This window comes from Phoca vitulina, unplaced genomic scaffold (assembly GCF_004348235.1).
Source record: "Phoca vitulina isolate PV1807 unplaced genomic scaffold, GSC_HSeal_1.0 scaffold3, whole genome shotgun sequence".
NCBI lineage: Eukaryota > Metazoa > Chordata > Mammalia > Carnivora > Phocidae > Phoca > Phoca vitulina.
In genome coordinates, this window is record NW_022589706.1 from 12,429,822 (window position 1) to 12,449,356 (window position 19,535).

At 37.7% G+C, this 19,535-nt stretch overlaps 1 protein-coding gene and 1 long non-coding RNA gene across 3 annotated transcripts in view; both read right to left on the minus strand.

Moving 5' to 3' along the window:
* KCNIP4 (potassium voltage-gated channel interacting protein 4) overlaps positions 1–19,535 on the minus strand; it is a 1,108,185-nt gene that overhangs the window by 878,535 nt on the left and 210,115 nt on the right. The gene's annotated exons all lie outside the window — the stretch shown is intronic.
* LOC116627499 overlaps positions 14,010–19,535 on the minus strand; it is a 171,947-nt gene continuing 166,421 nt past the window's right edge. The window contains exon 3 of the long non-coding RNA XR_004298496.1: positions 14,010–18,092. This is a non-coding gene — a long non-coding RNA (uncharacterized LOC116627499). The remainder of the gene's footprint in view (positions 18,093–19,535) is intronic.

Sequence of the window (19,535 nt, forward strand, 5' to 3'; positions counted from 1 at the left end):
AAATAAGATATGGTAGAGATGACATTAAGTCCAACCTTTCATTCATTTATGTAGAAATTATGTACTGAGCCCCTGTTACATTCCATGTGTGGTTCAACTGCTGGAGATAGAGCAGTAATCGAGAAAGACAAAACTCTGGCACCAGAACCACATATGGAACATAACGAGTGCTCAGGACATAATTTCTACATAAATTATATAGTAGTCATGGCACTGACACTTCAGTATAAAAACAAATTAGCAAAAAAAAAAAAAAAAAAAAAAAAAAAATATATATATATATATATATATAACATGTGGGTAAGAGCTAGGGAGACCATGAAACTAGGTTGGTAAAATAGAATGTGAGTGATCAGAGGAGGCATCTCTAAGAAAAGACAGTTAAACTGGGATATACATTACAAGAAGGAGCCAATGATCAACCATGAAATGCTTAGGGGAAGGAACACATCAAGTAGAGTGAAGAGTTTGTACAAAGACCCCAAGCTGGGAAAGATTTCAGCATCCTAAAGGAAGAGAGAGAAGGGTTGGCCACTGAAGCATATTGAGCCAGGAGAGACTTAGGGGAGATGATTTCATGAAGACAGACGGGGCTACTAGACAGAGCCTACAAGTGTGTAGGGCCATAGAGCCAGGGTAAGGAGTTTGGATCTAGCCTATATGTGCTGGAAGGTCATTCCCAGAAAAAGGGAAATTGTATGATGCCATCTGCTACATAAAGGATGAACTGTAGGGCAGTAAGGGTGGATGAAGGAACACCTGTGAGGAGCATCACAATGGTGGCACGGCTTAGGGGAGAAAATCCCAAGGAAACTACAACTACAACAACAACAATAACACAATTCTTAGAATTAATCAGTGAGGTTAACAAGGTCATAGGACAGTAGCTGAACAGTGAATCGTACTACTGAGAAATCAATTGTACTAGCAATAAACCTATGGACACTGAACTTTAAAACACAATATCACTTACAATGGCTCAAAAAATGAATATTTAGGTGTAAATCTAACAAAACGTGCAAAACTTGTATTCTGAAAACTATAAAAACTCAGATGCAAAAATAAAATAATATTTAAATAAATGGAGAGACAAAGTATGTTCATAGACTCAACATAGTAAAGATGTCCATTCTCCCCAAACTGATACACAGGTTTAATGTAATTCCAAAAATTCCAATCTCAAAATTGCAGTGAGATTTTTTAAAATATAGACAAGATTATTTTAAATATATATATTGAAAGGGACAAAGGAACTCGAATAGCTAAAATGATTTTGAAAAGTAAAGTCTTGAAATCATTCTACCTGATTTCAAGAGGTATATAGCTAAGTAACCAAGACTGTGTGCTAATGGTAGAGAGATGGACACATAGTTCAATAGAATAGAATAGAAAGCCTAGAAATAGATCCACACAATTATGCACAAGTGATTTTTGACAAAAATGCCAAGAGCAAGTCAATGAAGGAAACAGCCCTTCAACAAGTGGAGGCAGACAATTAAACATCTTTAGGCAAAAAGTGAACTTTAACCAAGAGCTCATATTTTATACAAATATTAGCTCACACTGAATCACACACTTAAATGTAAAACTGTACAAGTTTAAGGGAAAAATAAATAGAAAATTTTCAAGATCTTGGGCTAGGCAAAGATTTCTAAGACTTCACACCAAAGAATTACTTATAAAGCAGAAAATGAGGGGTGCCTGGGTGGCTCAGATGGTTAAGCATCTGCCTTCAGTTCAGGTCATGATCCCAGAGTCTGGGATTGAGCCCCATGTCTGGCTCTCTGTTCAGCAGGGAGCCTGCTTCTCCCTCTCCCTCTGCCTGCCGCCCCACCCCTGCTTGTGCTCTTTCTCTCTCTGTCTGTCAAATAAGAAAATAAAATATAAAATATTTTTTTAAAAAGCAGAAAATGGTAAGTCAAATGCCATCAAATTTAAAAACTCACTCATCAAAGACCCTGTTGAGAGAATGAAAAGATAAGCTACGGAATGGGTACAAATATTTGCAAACCACACATCTGACAAAGGACTAATATCTAGAATATATAAAGAACTTTCAGAACTCAACAGTAAAAAGTACACAATCCAACTAGAACATGAACAAAAGACAAGCAGAGACATTTCACAGAAAAAGGATATACAGGTGGTCCCCGAATTACAATTCTTTGACTTTATAGTGATGCAAAGTGATACGCATCCAGCGAAAACTCTACTTCAAATTTTGACTTTTGATCCAGGCTAGTGACATGCAGTACAACAGTCTCTTGTGATACCTGGCAGCCACAGCTCCCAGTCAGTCACACAATCACTGGGGTAAGCAACCAATACACTTACAACCATCCCATATCCATATAACCATCCGTTTTTTTTCATGTCCAATACAGTATTTAATAAATTACATGATACATTACGAATTTTATTCTAAAATAGTCTTTATGTTAGATGATTTTGCCCAACTGTAAGCTAATGTAAGTATTCTGAGCAAGTTTAAGGTAGGCTAGGCTAAGCTAGAATGTTCAGTAGGTTAGGTATATTAAATGCATTTCTGACTTGCCCTCTTTCCAACTGATGATGGGATGGAACCCATCATAAGTTGAGGAAGATCTATACAGAGGGCAAATAAGCACATGCAAAGATTTTCAATCTCATTAGTCACTACTGACATGCACAATAAACTACAATGAGGCATCAATGCGCATCTACCACAATGGGTAAAATGAGAAAACAGTGGTAAGACCAAAGGCTGGCAAAGATGCAGAGAAACTGGAACTTTCACACATTGCTGGCAGAAATGAAAAATGGCACAGCCATTCTGAAGAACGGTCTGATAGTTCTTTACAATTCTAAAAATACATCAACCATATAACCCAGCAATTGCACTCCTGAGGGTTTATCCCAAGGAAGTGAAAATATACATTTAGACAAAAACTTTGACTTAAATTCTTACAGCATTTCTGCTTGTAATACCCCAAACTGAAAACAACCTAGATGCCCTTCAAGAGATAAACAGCTAAACAAACCATGATGCTTCCATTCTATGGAATACTACACAGCAGTAAAATGAACTACTGATATCCACAACTTGGATGAATCTCAAGGGAATTATGCTAGTGAAAAAAGCCTACCTTAAAAGGTTACATACTGCATTATTCTACTTAAGTAGCATTCTTGAAATGACAAAATTATAGAAAGAGGCCAGATTAGTGGACACCAACGATTAAGAAAATAGTAGGGGAAACAGAGAAGCAGATACAGCTATGAAAGTGCAATATGATGGAAATGTCCCCTATTCTGACTGTATCAATGTCAATATCCTAGTTGTGATATTCTACTATGGTTTCCCCAAGATGTTACCACTGGGAGAAACTGGATGCTCTACCTTGGGATCTCTGTGTAATTTCTTACAATTGCATGTGAAAGTTTGCTTCAAAATTAAATAAAAAATTTTAAAAATACCTTTCTAGCATCTACTAGGCATTACTGTTTTAGGTTCTGAATATACACAAGTAAACCAAACAGACAAAACCAGTGATTCACAGAACTTATAATGGGGAGAAAGAGACAGTAAAATATGGCAAGAATGGAATATGCTGAATGGAGGGAGGGGAGAGCAGTGGAGGTAAATTGGGGTGACTGGAAAACTCTTCACTGAGGTGACATTTAAGCAAAGATTAGAAGAAGGTGCGAGCATAAGCCATGTGGATACCTAGAGTACATGCATGGGTATCATCTTTCAGTAGCTTCTGGACAGTCTGTCAATATTCTGCCATTCATTCTGTTGGGAAACTTTCTTGCAATCAGCCCTCTGTAGAGGATCAGTTTTGATGTGGAAGTCCAGAGCGCCAACCTGATCAATCTTTTCTCTAGGGAACACAATCACAAATCACTGATTTTTGTTGGGGAACCCATTGCCTGTATCTATTTATTGTTGGGAGGTGTGTAGGAGAAATATTGTTATTTAATGCTACCCTTAGGAAAACAAAACAAAATTAAGACAATAAATAGAAAATGTTACAGAGTATTAGAAAATAAAAAAGAAAAATGTCCTTAATTATCAGCTAATTTGACTAGTATCACCATTACTTCCAATAATATCAATAATCAAAGTTACAGGTTCAAAAATAACAGATGTCCTTAATGTTTCAGAAATGCTTGTCCAATGCCACTGTCATTCACAGAGAAATGTGAGTGAACTTTACAGCAGCTCACAAAGGCTCAAAGGTTTACAGAGGAGCAAACTACTTAGCACTTTAGCACACGGTGCAGAGGCTACTAACATTTCTTGCAGAAAAGTCACAGTACAGCTAAATCGAATGTAAAGACAAACTGGCATACCATGTGGTATGAACCAAAAGTCCTATGAGGGATGATGATTCCACGAGCAACCAGTAGTCTTGTTAAGTAAGTTACTGAGGAACATAAAGTGCAGGCTCCTTCTGAGATGTATTTCTCCTCATTGCATTTTGGTTGCAGTTTTTATTTTTTTTACCACATCTTTTTGAGAAGTCCAAGCAAAGCAAGTCTTAAATACACTTGGATCACCTTTTGTTCCTTAGAATGGAAGAATAAGCAGGGTTGATTGATTAAGGGAAGAGGGCTGGCTTTCCTTCAAGTAAGAGAGAACCCAATGATTGCTGAGAAGATTTGCCACAATAGAGTTTTCCCCCAAATTCTGTTCCTCTCAATAGATCTTGGTGTATTCTGTGTGTCTCAGTGGGAATACACATTGTTATGCTTTTCAAATTGTCACAAGTTGCAAAATTAAACATGTGCAGCTTAAAAATAGCTCACCACGGGGCTGCCGAGAGAAGCAGAGCAGGGCCTTGCGGCAAAGTCACAGGTTTTGAAAGTGGGTCTTGATAAAATATCAGACTAGCTAGCGTCCATTAGAGAGGAATGTCCCAATGCCAGGTCCATTATTATTCCAGAAACATCACTATTCACCTACTTCAATAAGTAAGAAGCATGCCAACACGCTCTTTTGCATCAAGTTTGGAAATAGCTTTGTGAATACAAAGCAAGTCAAAATCCAACTTACTGGCATGAGAAGTCCCTCTCTCATGTGCCTGGGTCTAAAGCAACCAAAAAACATCTAATTAGCATTCTAGATAATACCTATATAATGCAATTTTTCAGGTGTTCTATCATAACTTAATGGTCTCGTACAATGAGACCAAAACTATTGATCAAGAATTATGTATCATCCATACAAACAAATATTTACATGCAATAGATCCATTAATACAAATTACGAGAATCTTTGAAAAAGTGGGGAGCTGAAGAAATGAAATGTTTTCCAGAAAATGAAATTCTAGCTATTTTGTTTTGCTTTGTTTCATTTTTGAGAGGGAGAATCACAGTTTTTCCAACATGAGTGTTCAGAGATAAGTAAAAGTGTTTATGACCTAAGCATATATTTTAGGGAAATGGTCCATTGGAAATATGTGCTAGCTAGAGCTGAGGGCTCCTTCAGTGGAGTTCTACCCACCTGGATCCCTATGTAAAAGCCTTATTATTACTGTTACGGGAGCTGGGAACAGATGCGTTTTGCTGACGGACAGCCCCGAGAGTCAGAATCAGATGAATGCATACTACTTAAAAGAAAATAAAAATATACTGAAGAGTCCTACAAGCAGAGATATGGCTGAGATCGTGGGCGTAGAAACGAGCTCGGTGTCAGCATGTGGCACTTTGAAGGACAGCAGACTGAGGCCACTAGGAGAAAGTTACCCCCTTCTCAGGCACAGATTTATGCCCGGATTATAAAAAAAGAGGATCTGGCCTGTCCTAAGACCCATTCTTCCACAAAATGAGGCCAAAAACTGTATCCTGAAAGAATTTATATTAGCTTATTTTCTTTGGGATTTATTATTATTATTTGCCACTTTTTGACAAGGCCTGTAGAGTTAAGGAACTGGTGTTCTAATTTAGCACTGGAATTAAATATCAAGTTATTTACTCAGACTCATTTTACTAGGCTATGAAGTAGACTTGCAATCTCCTGTGGTTATTGGGGAGTATTAAAACAAGATCCTACAAAATATAGCAATTTTACAGTGTTCGTGTATATATATTTTTTTTCTTTATTGATATCCCTAGAGCTTATCTATTATCAATTTTATCCAAACTCCTACCTTGTTTTCTTCAAAGTAGGGGTTGAGGCCTATTTACATCAGAACCACCTAGAATGCTTGTTTAAAAATACAGATTTCGTGGTCCCCACCTTCCAAATACAGATACAGAATCCAGGAGTATGTGGCAGAGAGTCTTAGAAATTTACTATCTCTTGCTTTCTCAAAAACACAGAATTTTGATAATCTAAGCAACCTAAGCCAACTACCTTCTTGGAATGCAAAGTCAAAGAAAAGGTAAATTGAAATTTAAAGATGATGAAATTATGGTTCTATAAAGGATCCAATAATCCATCAGACAGTTCAGCCTAAATCCACCTGCAGTTACTCTGAGGTTGGGATGTGGTCTTGTTAACGCATCCCCAGACTTCCATTTCAAAACAAAGCACAAATGTCAAGGAAGCTTCATTTTCGATTACATCAAAGGCAATCAACAGACAGGTTTAAAACAATCAGGTTGCTCACTTGGCTTCAGAAAAGCCATCAGCCACAAGCAGTCCTGTGGTGTCTATTTGAATCTAATGGACACACGTAGGCTTGGTGACACAGCCTTTTCATACCATTTTACCAGAATGGCCAATGTATTTAAAAACAGGCCACATCCATGATTCAAACTTTAGTATTCAGCATGTTACTTTTCTTTACTCCTCCATCACGTTTTTTGAAGATTAGCCTTTCTTTTTCAATTAGCATATTAAAGATTTGGTTAATATAATTATGAGTAAGCTGAACTCCAGGCAATGAGGTTGGTTTGGTTTGTTTTGTAAGGGGCGGGGCACAGGCCTTTCTGCCTCATTCTCTTGCGAAGTGAGATATCAGAAAAGACAATTTGGGGTCTGGGGTAACTAAGTGAAAGGCAGTATATAATTTAAAAAAAATTGAAAGAAGCAATAAATATGTTAGGCTTCCCCTAATCCCCAACTAATATAAACCAATGCTGGACTGATTTAGGAAATTCTTAATTGAGTTTCTATCACTTACCAGGCAGATGTCAGGAACTAAGTTTCAGATGATGTTAGGGTACATACTGGGCATTTAGAAATGCTGATGTAGCATCCAGAACAAAGGTCAAGGCTGAAGGTCACGTTTAGAAGCCATCTGTGTAGAAGTGACAGTTAAAGCTGAAAATGGATGCAACCCCTGGAGATGGGATGGAGATTGGATCTCCATCTCTGAGATGGAGACAGAGGTGACCTACAAGGCTCATGTCACACGGTCTCAGTTATAAATTGCTTTGCCCTACTTTTCATTCAAGACTGAACTGCCTTACACTATTTGTCATAAAAACAGGTAGATTTTTCAAAAGATACAAATCTTAAAAAACCGAAGAAGAGCTTAAAATCAAAAACAAGAAAACAAAGACCTAGTCTAAAGATTGTAAGAAATAACGGTGATTACTGAAATATTCTTGATTTGTTCAACAAAAAATAGGATTTCTTCACTTATGTAAACAGCTAGAAATACTAGCTGCAATGGCGTTCAATGATCACAGAAACATATTTACTCAGTACTAGCTTGCACCAGGTTAGGATTCTCTTTAGTGTGAATAGTCACTTTCTCAAAGTTCCTGCTAAAGTTTCCATGGATGTTTTTATAACCAAACGAAGGCCATGGCCAAATGCCTAAAAGGCAACACATATCCTAGTCCTGCAGATAATAATCACCTACATCACACCATGACAACCACTGGAGCTGCAGGGACAGGCAAATTTCAGATTCAACGAGTGCACCGTTATGGAAAACAAAGCAATGTAACACCAACGAAACAGAACTGCCGCTGTTCTCCCCAAACTATACGTTCTTGCCTTGACTTAGCATCAAGCAAAATAGGAGATCACGCTGAAAATGCTTCTTTCAGACTTTGTGTCACAATCCTAGATTCAATTTTGACTAGCTGGAGGAAAAGAATGTCTTAGAATCCTCTGTGCCTTCTGCATGTCCTTGAGTGTGCCCTAAGGATTCACTTCCAAACAGCAGTCTGAGGACGAGCACAGGGCACGCGCTCCCCTGGAACCCGCCGCCATACGCCTGTCTCATCAGAGCTACGTGATTAAATATTCAGGATCCTGCCACGGTGGTGCAGAGCAAAGTAATGCAGGGCTCTGACCTTCTCTAGGAAAATCAGTCAGGGAACAAATGCATGACAATGGGTGACACTAACTATGTGCTGTAACCGAAAACCACCTAATGCAGTTTTCATGTTACACACTCGCCAGTACGGAAAATGCACTATTAAACTCCCACTGCCGAAGTCACACTAAAAGCCTCCCTAATGCATGCTGCAAAGGCATATTCAGACCCCTCCACAGCTGACCCTCCGCCCCACGTGAACTTCGTAGCCAACATGCCAGGAGTGGGAGGGCATGGGATGAGCAGCGGACTGTCAGGCCTGCATTCTGGATCTTTCAAGGACCAACACTGGGCAAGTTGCTATAGGTGTCCATTTCCCGTCTATAAAATGAGGGCATTGGATTCAGTAACTCCCACCTTCTTTTTCAACCCCCCAAAAGTATAAATATCTGCAAAGGGCGCTCTGTCTATATATATTTTAAATAGCCACATACTGCTCCATAATATGGACAGCTTTAGTCCATTCCCCATACCTCCAACAACAAATACTTGGGATGTTTTCAGTTATCCAGGTATCACAAACAATACTGCATAAATACCCCTATGCACACACCCTTAGGATGTGGAGCTTTTATTTCTATAGGTTTGTGTCATTTACTTAGAGGCATGCCCACTACACACTGGTAAGTGAGAAAACAAGTTACAAAAACATGTATGTAATCCTAATTTTGTGAAATAAAACGACATTCTCTATATGTGCATATTTCCTTTGCAAAGAATGACAACCCAGTTTGTTGGGGAGAGAGAACAAATAATATAAGAAAAAGGAAATCGCAGCAAAATGTAAGCTCTCATGATATAATGCTAATGTCTAATATATAAGACTATGAAATTTATGAAAATTCTCTATGAGAAATATGCATAGATTAATGAAAAACATTAATCTCATTAAGTGATGAGTAATGTAGGCCATTTTTTAACTTGAATTCCTTGTGGTATTTTTATACTACTTTTGCAAAAAAGTTAACACGTAGACAAAAGGAAAAATAATGAGTCTATGATGCGAATTTCCCTTAAAGGTTCTATGCCCACAAAATACCAATAATATCTATTTATTGAATATGCTTTATGGGCAGGGTACCATTGTGAAAAATTTTGTTGAGTTATCCAGTCTTTGGAAGAGACATTTTACGTAGGCCTTCTTGTCCCTGAAAAAGGATGGAGAAACTGAAGCTGAGAAAGATTAACTCTCCTAAATTCATTGTGGTATGAAATATCCCATCTTAAATGTATTCCACTTTGCCTGACCCTACAGCATATGCTCCAAAGCATCATGGAATATGATAACCCACCCCTCTACTTCCTGTGAAGGCTGAAAGATCCACGAGAGTCAGTCATTTGGGTTAGAACCCTGAATTCCCCCCTTTTCTATTCATGGGAGTCATTAAATCTGTAACAGATAAGCCCTAGGTTTTAAAAGTATTCGAAGCAAAAGCTAATATAATTACTTAGAAAAATAATAACAAATATTATTGAATAATACCATCTTTCCTATGCTTAAACATTTTTAATGGATAAAGTAATTTTATATAGGGGCCTACATACATCATTTAAGGAATTTTACAAGACAGGCCTTAACAAACTGAGCAGGATTTATTTATTTTATTGGGTTAAGTCTACTGTTGGTGCTGTACATTAACTCCTTGTGTGTCAGTGAAATTGAAAAAAGTTCTTCCCCCAATCATTCCCCCAAATGTCTGAGAAGTACGTTTTCCATGTTTTTTTTTACCATTTTGCCTTTAGCAAAGCACTAATTATTTCATAAACATTGGGGCACATTTTGAAGATTCACCCGCAGTCTATGAGCCCAGATGGATTTTTCTTCCACTATAGTTCCTGAGACATCTTTCGTGTAGCCTACTCCCTAGATAAACTCTCCCCATCCCTTTCTCCTGACATAAGCCTAGAATCTCCATTTTATTTTGCTGCTGAAACACAGATTCATTTCCATAAATGTTTGCTCTGGTACTCACAGCACAGACAAATAGCCATGGACAGCTGCTGCTGTGTGGGATTTAAGGGCATTTCTTTCTTTCTTTCTTTCTTTTTTTCTTTCTTTCTTTTTCTCTTTCACTCTCTTTCTCTTTCTCTCTCTCACTCTCTTTCTCTTTCTCTCTCTCTCTTTCTCTTTCTCTCTTTTTTTTTTTTTTCTTTTTTAGAGACCTAAAAAACTCTGGCCATAACAGCAATTAGCCCACTTAGTCTTCATTCTCCCCATTTCTTAGCATTCTTGATTCAGGAGATAAGGTTACATGGGCCTTCCCTCAATCACTGGACACCTTAGAAAGAGCAAAGATTGAAGCCGTGGGCCATCTGAGCTTCCTATGCTAGCTCTTTCACTTAGTGTCCGTGATTTTGGCCAGATCACTTCAAGGTGTCTAAGCCTCAATTAAATCATGTGTGAAAGGACATAATGGTGCCCACTGAATAGACCTACCCAATAAAATTCTTATGAGAATGAAATAAGGTCATATATATACATATATATATATGTATATATATATACATATATATATATAAATAAAACACATTGGAAAATATCTGGTATATAGGAGATGTTTCATCAGTGAAAAATGTTGCTGCTACTGTTAATTACTAGATCCAAAAATGAGAAGGAAATCTCTCTAGAGCAACTAACAGAATCAGGAAAAGTTCTAAAGTCTCACTAAGTGCCTAGGGGAATCTTCTTGAATACTGTTGGGGTTGTTATTTGGATAATAGTAGTACCATTTTAATTAATTAATGTTTTATAGGCAATTTAAGATGACATGTGCATTCTTTCTTTTAACATGTAAACACTGGCTATATAGTATAGTCAATGGGAAAAAAAATTACTAGAACAAATGTACTTCTCTGTACAAAAACATGGACAGAACCATGGGTAGGCTTCAAAAGATTATAAAACTGAAAGTGGTATGAGTATGTATGCATTTTCTGACAAAAGAGTTCAGAGCTTTCATTCAAATCTGAACAGTTTTAAACAGGAAATAATATGTTATTCTATTCTAGATATGTTGGGGTAAATAATTTACATCACCTTTTTTTTTTTTAACCTAGAAACCTGAGGAATGTATCAAATTAATGTCCTAAAAATATGGTCTAGAGCCCTGCCCTGTCATCCTTTTGAGGGGACTGTCCCCTTTGATAATTGTATAAAAATTATTGAAAAAACTCTAAGTGGCCGTCTCTCACTGTCTAACAACCTCCCTTGTTCTTTGTGAGAAGGTCATAACGTTGAGCCCTTCTTTACTACTGGCAATCTAGGACATGGACGAAGAAGGAAAGAGAGAACAAGGAAAAGAAGGAAGGAAGAAGAAACAGATTACAGAGTCATGCACAAGGATGGAGAACAGGGAAGAGAAGGAGGGCCTTAAGGGGGAAGGAGGAAGAAGAGAGGGGAGACGGGGGATGAGATGGAAGGAAAAAGAGAAAGGGAAGAGAGATTATAACTTGGTAGCTTCCAGCATGTTCCTGTGTAGGTGTCTGAGAGACATCTCTCCCAAACCTCTCTCTCAACTTCCTTATTCAGCACATTTTCTTAAAAAAACAAAAAGTTTTTTTTTTTAATTTATTTATGTGAAAGAGAGAGAGAGCTCAAGTGCAAAGGAAAGCACTAGCGGGGGGGAGGGGCAGAGGGAGAGGCAGAGTCTGTGCTGAGCAGGGAGCCTGCCACAGGGCTCCAACCCAGAATCCTGGGATCATGACCTGAGCTGAAGGCAGACACTTAACCAACCGAGCCACCCAGGCACCCTCAGCACTCTGAGAGACAGTGAGAGCATTCTGATCCATAGCTTTTAAAACTACTTATGAATGATATTTTTATAATTGATATAGCATCTTTTAATAATCTGTCTTTTTAAAGTGTTACATTTTGTAGTACCAAATTACTATACACTGTTGTGTGCAGCGTCTTTTTTGCCAAACTATTTTTTTGGAGAATGGATGAGACAACATCATTCTCCTTGGTGAACTGAAACAATATCCCTTCTATTCGATTTTTGCTTTCTTGTCTTGACACAACGTTAGATGGTGTCTCTTTGCCATTTCTGCTACAAGATAAATTATTTTCAATTCAGTTTAACAAATGTGGATTGAGTGTCTTGTCTTATGACTTGCCTATATCAAGCCCAAGAAGTAGAAGAATTATATCTGCTCTAAAACTGTATAGGTCTACAAATGTCAGGGGTGAGACGTATCAGTCAAAAAAGTACTCATAGGGAAAAGTTATTTTATAAAAATTAATTTGCTTTCCTCTTGAAAAGATCTGCAGTTTTCATAATGGTGTTTTCATTTTTTTCTTTGTGCTTCTGGTAGCATAATCGCAAAATATTTAACTTGACTCTTACATTATTCATTCACTCATTCATTCAAACTTTTATTAAGGAACTATAAAATCAGATTACTTTGATACAACTTCTCTGATTTCTTTAAGATCAGCATGAAAGGGGAGACACATGGGATCTATCTAACTGGAGAGAATTAGTGTTCAAAATTTATGAATATAGCCATGTGAAAAGCCTTTTCTATAATGATCTCAATTTTATAGGGAGCAGCTAAGGCTAAGAAAGAGCCAAATGATTCCAGCTCAGATGATCATATAGTTGACTAGGAAGCCCAACTCTATTAGCCAAAATGGCTCAGTCCCATATGAGAGCAACATAAATCAATTTGAGTTTCTGATAAGGGGCAGAAACTTCTGATTTTCTGAAATCCTGTAATAAGGAGTCATTATTAGATATAGTTAGGGAGCTTGATTATAAGATGGTCTTATGGACATATTTACCACAATAAGTGAGTCAGTTGGGATCATATCATCTGCCTCCCAGTCTGATTAACCCATTCAAATGTTTTCACCTCCAACACTGGCCCTGATCCATTCCTGACATCCTAACGTGGCTTTGTTGATAGGAGCAAAAGGTACCTGACATCCCTCCTTCTGGGGTGATTTTGTTGACAGGAGCAAAGGGTGACTGGCATCCCTCCTTCTTGTGTGACTGACAATTAAGAGCTCAAAGTAAGTAAATTTAGAAATACCTTCTAGGAAGCTACTTCTCTCCAAACCCAGGTAAACATGGTGAAGCAAGTTCTTATGCCTACTGTCCTTCCAGAGGTAAAACCACTATACTGAAGTTACTCGGTTTATATCCCCCTGTACTTCCAAATCATTAAGTCTTACAGGCTTCATTCAAAGAATGCTTGTGGATCCACTTTCCTTTCTTATTATATTCACAGTTTTCCTAAGCCACTGTTTCTCAACCTAGACACCATTCTGGGAGAGATAGATTCTTTGTTGTTGGAGGCTGCCCTGTGCACTGTAGGATGCTTAGCAACATCTCTGACCTCCACCTACTAAATGTCAGAAGTACTCCCCAAGTTGTGACAACCAAAGATGTCTCCAGATATTTTCTAATGTCTCCGAGGGGAAACACCACCTTTCCCCTGCCCTCCCAATTGAGAACCACTATTTTAAGACCATGAACTTCAATGAGATCTCTGTGGATTCTTGCTTAGAGCCCTACTGACTCAGATTTCACATGTGATTTTGACAATACTAATTACATAGTATTACATACATTATATATGCGTGTAATATATGTAATGTATTACATACATTATATATGCGTGTAATGTATGTAATGTATTACATACATTATATATGCGTGTAATGTATGTAATGTATTACATACATTATATATGCGTGTAATGTATGTAATGTATTACATACATTATATATGCATGTAATAGATGTGATGTATTACATACATTATATATTAATTATATAGCTCCCTAGAATCCAATGAATCATGAGCAGTAAATCAAATGCACCGAGTATTCTAGGACCCTCTAGAAAAGCTGAGCCTTTGTCTCTGCAAGAATCAGACTCTGCAAGAACCAATGGGACTCTCTTTTCCCGATGGAATACCCACCTTGCAAGCTTTGGGCCACCTACACTCAATCAGAAGCCTAAGATTGGGACAAAGAGGCAACAGCCAAGAGTCTCAAATTTCACTCTTGCTAGCTAGTTTATTTTTCTTAACTGGGTTGAACTGATTATAATTTGCACACATTAACCTGATTCTTTACTTCCTTTGATTTCTGAATTCAAGACCCTTAATCACTGTTCAGTTACACTGGCCCCCTATTCCTGTTTACAGGTCGTTCTTTAATACAGGTCCCACTCCAAGTTCTGTTTTATATTCTGCATCTGTGATTATCAATTTGTTTCTTTGTCTTGTAATATATCACCAGCATTTCTTGGGCTCAATTCACTAGTCTCCTAGTCCTGGCATCTTCTTTTGTCCTGAATATGTTCATATTGTAGCATGATAAGGACACTCAGAACATAAAGAAGAGATAGCAGATTACCAGGGGGATAAACAAAACAAAACAAGACCTATAAGAAAAAAAACACACATCTTCAGAAATACCCCTGCAGACTTTATAACTTTGGAGAATATCACGTAACCGTACTCGAATACTTGTAGTAATGACTCTGAGCCTTTGATAAAGGAAAATGTATACTCTACTTGAGAAGAGAGGAAAATAGGTACAATTGCTTAGAAAGAATTCCATCTCATCTGGTTCATAGAGAACTTATAAAACTTGAAGGGATAAGCTTTGGTTACCTGAAAAATATACTTATTTAAAATACCACCTTACCTAAATATTTATTAACCTATTTGTATTTATACTTATTAGGTTGGATCATATGAAACTGCTATTTTTTACAGGCAAACACTGCCAATTACGTATTCAACCCAAGCAACACTAAGAAGTTCCTAAACACAATAAAATACTTATTACAAACTAGCAGGGTCTCCTTCAAAAGCAAGCATATTTAAAATTTCATAAAAAGAATTCATTTTTACTTTGCCAGTATTTGACGAATTCCTTCTTCTTACGTGGATATCCTTATGACCACAGGAATCCAAGAACATTAACTCTAAATGGTGCACTGAAACAGTGTGAGGAACCACTCTACAAGACAAGACGATATCACCAAGATGGGATAAGTAAGAGAACTGATTATTTTAATAAGCAAACCTACTTGCAAAGGGTCCCTCCTGGCTCCTCAGATTTTTGTTTTCTCAAGGTTAGAGCACTGTAATTTTAGATGTCCGTATCTGCGCTTCTCAGATTCTAATCGCTTGCTGCATAATAAATCACATGCATCGTATTTGTCATCTTTAAGATGACAGCCCTCAGCAACAAACAAACAACAAACAAAACAATCCAAAGACACATATTAAGCTTCACAACACTACTGCTACCCTGATAAGTGATCAACAGAGAAGTCATCGTTTCTGCAGTAAAACCTCCATGGTTGCTAATCATTGATGGTACCTAGTGTTGGAAATGAGTAAGAGATACGCATCTTCAACACTTAAATGTAACATAAGACAGAAAGTCAAAGAGGAGAAGGAAGAGAGACAGAGAGAAACCTACTTATATTAGATACCCAGGAATTCTGAAATGAACTCCATTCATCTCAGAGGAACATAAAGAAATATAAGAGTCAATTTAAATTTATTATCTGCCTGCCGCTAACAGACACCCCATAGAGAACTGATGGGGAGAAAAGCATTCCTGTACGTTCTCCTCATGTGAACCCCAGGTGATGATATTGAGAATAAGCGTAAATGTGAAAACATGGTGCTTCCTCAGGGCCAAGTTTTATCTTACCAGCTCAATGGAGCTAGGCAGAGCAAAAGTTCAACGAACATTTGTTGAATTTATTTATGAGACTATTCTTGAACCATGCAAAAATCCATGGTACAATAGACCATGACCTCTCATCAGCAGTGGAGAAAAGAGCCGTTTGTGTCAGGTAAAGGAAGAAACAGGAGTGGGAGTGCCGGTTACTTGATACCTTTCCTGTATCTGTTAACACCAGTTTATCCACCCGCTGGTGAAGAGAATTCTCTTTTAATCTTCAGCGCTCCATTTAGACAAGGACTCCATTTCTCGTTTATGCTCAAGAAATGTGTGTCAGACCAGCTGCATTTAATATCACAAAACTATTTTCCATGGTAAGTGCGGTACATATTTGTTCCAATTCTTCCATAGAGAAAATAAGTAGAGAAAAAGGATTAAGAGAAAAGAAGATAATATTCAAACATCCAAAGCCAAATGAAGCCTTATAGCTGATGGATGTCAAGAAAATTTAAGCTAGACTCTACTGTCCATTTTCATATCCAAATTCTGGAAAGTTTTTGTTTCTTTGTTTGTTTAGTTTGGAGAATCTATCCATGATTACCAAAGCTGTTCTTACAGATTTAAATGACCACACTTCACAGTAAAAGGAAATGACTCAAAGCTGTTATATAACTTTGGAGCCTTAATTCAAAGTTTCGTTAAACCATTCAGTGAGCTAAGTCCAATGTTTATGTACAAAGTAATTTTTCAGTGAAGGCCATTTAGTGTCATGATTTAAAGCATGGATGCCTGAATTTGCATCCTAGCTCTGCCTTTATTAGCTGGGGGATGTTGGCCAAGTCACTTAACTTCTTTCATCAAAAGATTACATACAAATATTTCTGCACTTGGGTGATCCATGTAATTTATATTTCCCTTCTTTGTGTTTTCATTTCTCAGTTTTCTAAGATTCTAACAATCAACAAACTTTTGAAAAGAAAGAAACTCTAAGTAGTAATAAGTCGTCCACTAAAAAGGAAGCACCTGTGGTGTTATACTTTACAAAGTTCAATGTCAGTTATGATCAATAGAGTTTCCATCCTTTAATCGGTTAATAGAAAGCCTACCCCAGCTACTCAGGTTTTGCAAATAAGTAATTTCTGGGGGGCAAGTACATATCTGAGCTGAAGTTTGCGATCAACTGACTAAAAATATCACAAAAAAATTCGGCCACCCTCTCATTATCAAATACTTCTTGGTTTTCATCACTACGATGTTAAGCCCTAGCCTACAGATAATACTCTAACGCATCCAGTATCACTTTTTGCTGCCACACCAATAAAGCATGGCTGTAAACTCAGCACTTACTATTCACACGGCCTACGCAATTCTTTCCTTCTTCCATAATAACAAACCAACATTAAATCACCCTCATGACCACATTAAAGTCAATTTCCTCCAAATTGCATGTCATATTTATAAGACATGACTCTGCATTTAGACAGTGCTTGTCTCCTAAGGTGCTCTAAGTGCTGCCTATGTGTTTTATTTATGTGAATACATTACTGGTGTAAAAAGAGACAGATTATTTTATTTCAGAGGTACTCATTTTCTGATTTGCACTAAAAACTTGGGAGTCCTCAGTATCATAAATGTCATACTCAGTCAAATTACTATTCCATAGAGCTCATTATTCAGTCTTTCACCAATAAAAACAAGAGATATTTTATGAAAAACCGTTCATTTATTCAATCTCCTGCTAGGTGCTGAAGAAAGCTGAAAAAAATGAATCTAAGCCAGCCCTGAAGTTTTGGCTTCCATAGCCCAATTAGGAAGAGAGATAGGAAAACAATCCCAGTATATCACAGGGCTGTTATAGCCAAGCTTTGGGCATGTGAGTGGGGATGGAGGGGGAAGAAGAGAAAAATGTGTTCAGGGCAGGCACTACTAAAAGGAGTTTGCCATGAGTTTTAGGAAATGAGTAGGTCTTTGGCAAGTGGCTAGGAGAGAAAACAAGGAAGTCTCACATTCTAAGGAAAGAAAGAGCAGTACCTGAAGATCACTGAATCAGGAATGGGCCTGGAGAGGGAAGGAAACTATGACAAGTGCTCCCTCCAGGCCTCAAGTGTTCTTATTTTTAGTTAGTATATGCAGATCTCATTCCACACACCATTTGGGCAACCACCAGAATTTTCCCTGGAGAAGAGAGAAATCACAAGTCAATTCAAATTATAAAAGCAAACTTGGCAAGACCACATGGTTGCTGCCATGCTGTTTCCCTGACTAGAGAGAACGGATGGCCTTCTGGCTCCCTTGCCGCTTGCGCCCATGCAGCCTGTTGTATTTGAGAAATCTTGCGAATGTGTTAGCGTTGCCAATCTACCGCGCACATTACATTTTATATTTCCGCACACCATGGTAATATTTTTGTGCCACTCTATGATTAAACATAATTTTAAGTAGTGTGACTAGATATATGTTGGCAGGCAAAATGTCTAGTGTTCAAGAGAGTTAGCTGTCAAAGGATTCCCAGTGTTAGCAACAGGGTGAGGAAAGAGGCATCTTCAGATGGAAACAAAACAAAACAAAACAAAACAGGCAGACAAGACTGTTACCATCCATATAGCTACATAGCTACCCATCCACCTATCTACCTATCTATTTACCTACATATTTATTTTTTCATATATTTCATACAATAAAGGCAAACAACCTAGAAAAACCTAATGGGTCACTCGCTGCCTTAGCCCCCAACCCCATTTATTCTTCATGGGACGTGATTTCACATTGATGGTGCGTGTTGACTCAAGCCCACTTACTAAAAAACAAACAACAGTTGTTGTTTTTTTCTGAATCTGTGATGCTAAAATTCATGTGTTTCGCAAATCAGAAGACCCTCCTCTGAGTTGACAGGATCCACAATAGGGAACAAGGGACACTAGAAAAAGTTGTGCTAATGATCACCGCTGCTTCTCCTTATCTGTGTAGCAAAAGAGACCACTTCTCTCAGGTTTTTAGATCCATGGCTAGTTACATCAGATGTCAGGCTTTTATCTGATACGTTTCTGCATTATCTCTTTCCAGTAATGTATAACCTACCTGAAATGCTATAGAAGGAAATGTTGAGGTTAACACAGCTAATGGAGAAGTAGTGTGATGGAAAGCGGAGAAAACAAGGCTAACAACAACAATAACAAAAAAACACAGAGAGCTTATAACACATCACTCAGGAAGGGAAGTTTGGTGTCCTATGGGAGCCCAGTCATACACAATTAGAGACTGTATACATGTAAATGGTTGGTGAAATCCACAATCTATCCTCTAAAACTAACTGTAAGCCTCCCCTCCTAACACTTATACCACCAACTTGGATACAATAGATTCCTCAGGGAAATTATTTGGTTGTGGTTCTTTTGACATAAATGACTCTGGACTATGAAAACTACAATTTTCCTTGAATTTCCTTTGTTTAGGGCCTTTTCTCTATGAGAGTGTTATGGTCTCAATGGGCCATGATCCTATGATGATCATGAAGGAAAGAACCAAGGACATCCCTTGACCAATTTTATATACATGCACATATTACACCAAAAGACCTGAAACAATGGTGCAATTTGCATATTATCCGGGCAGATTTTC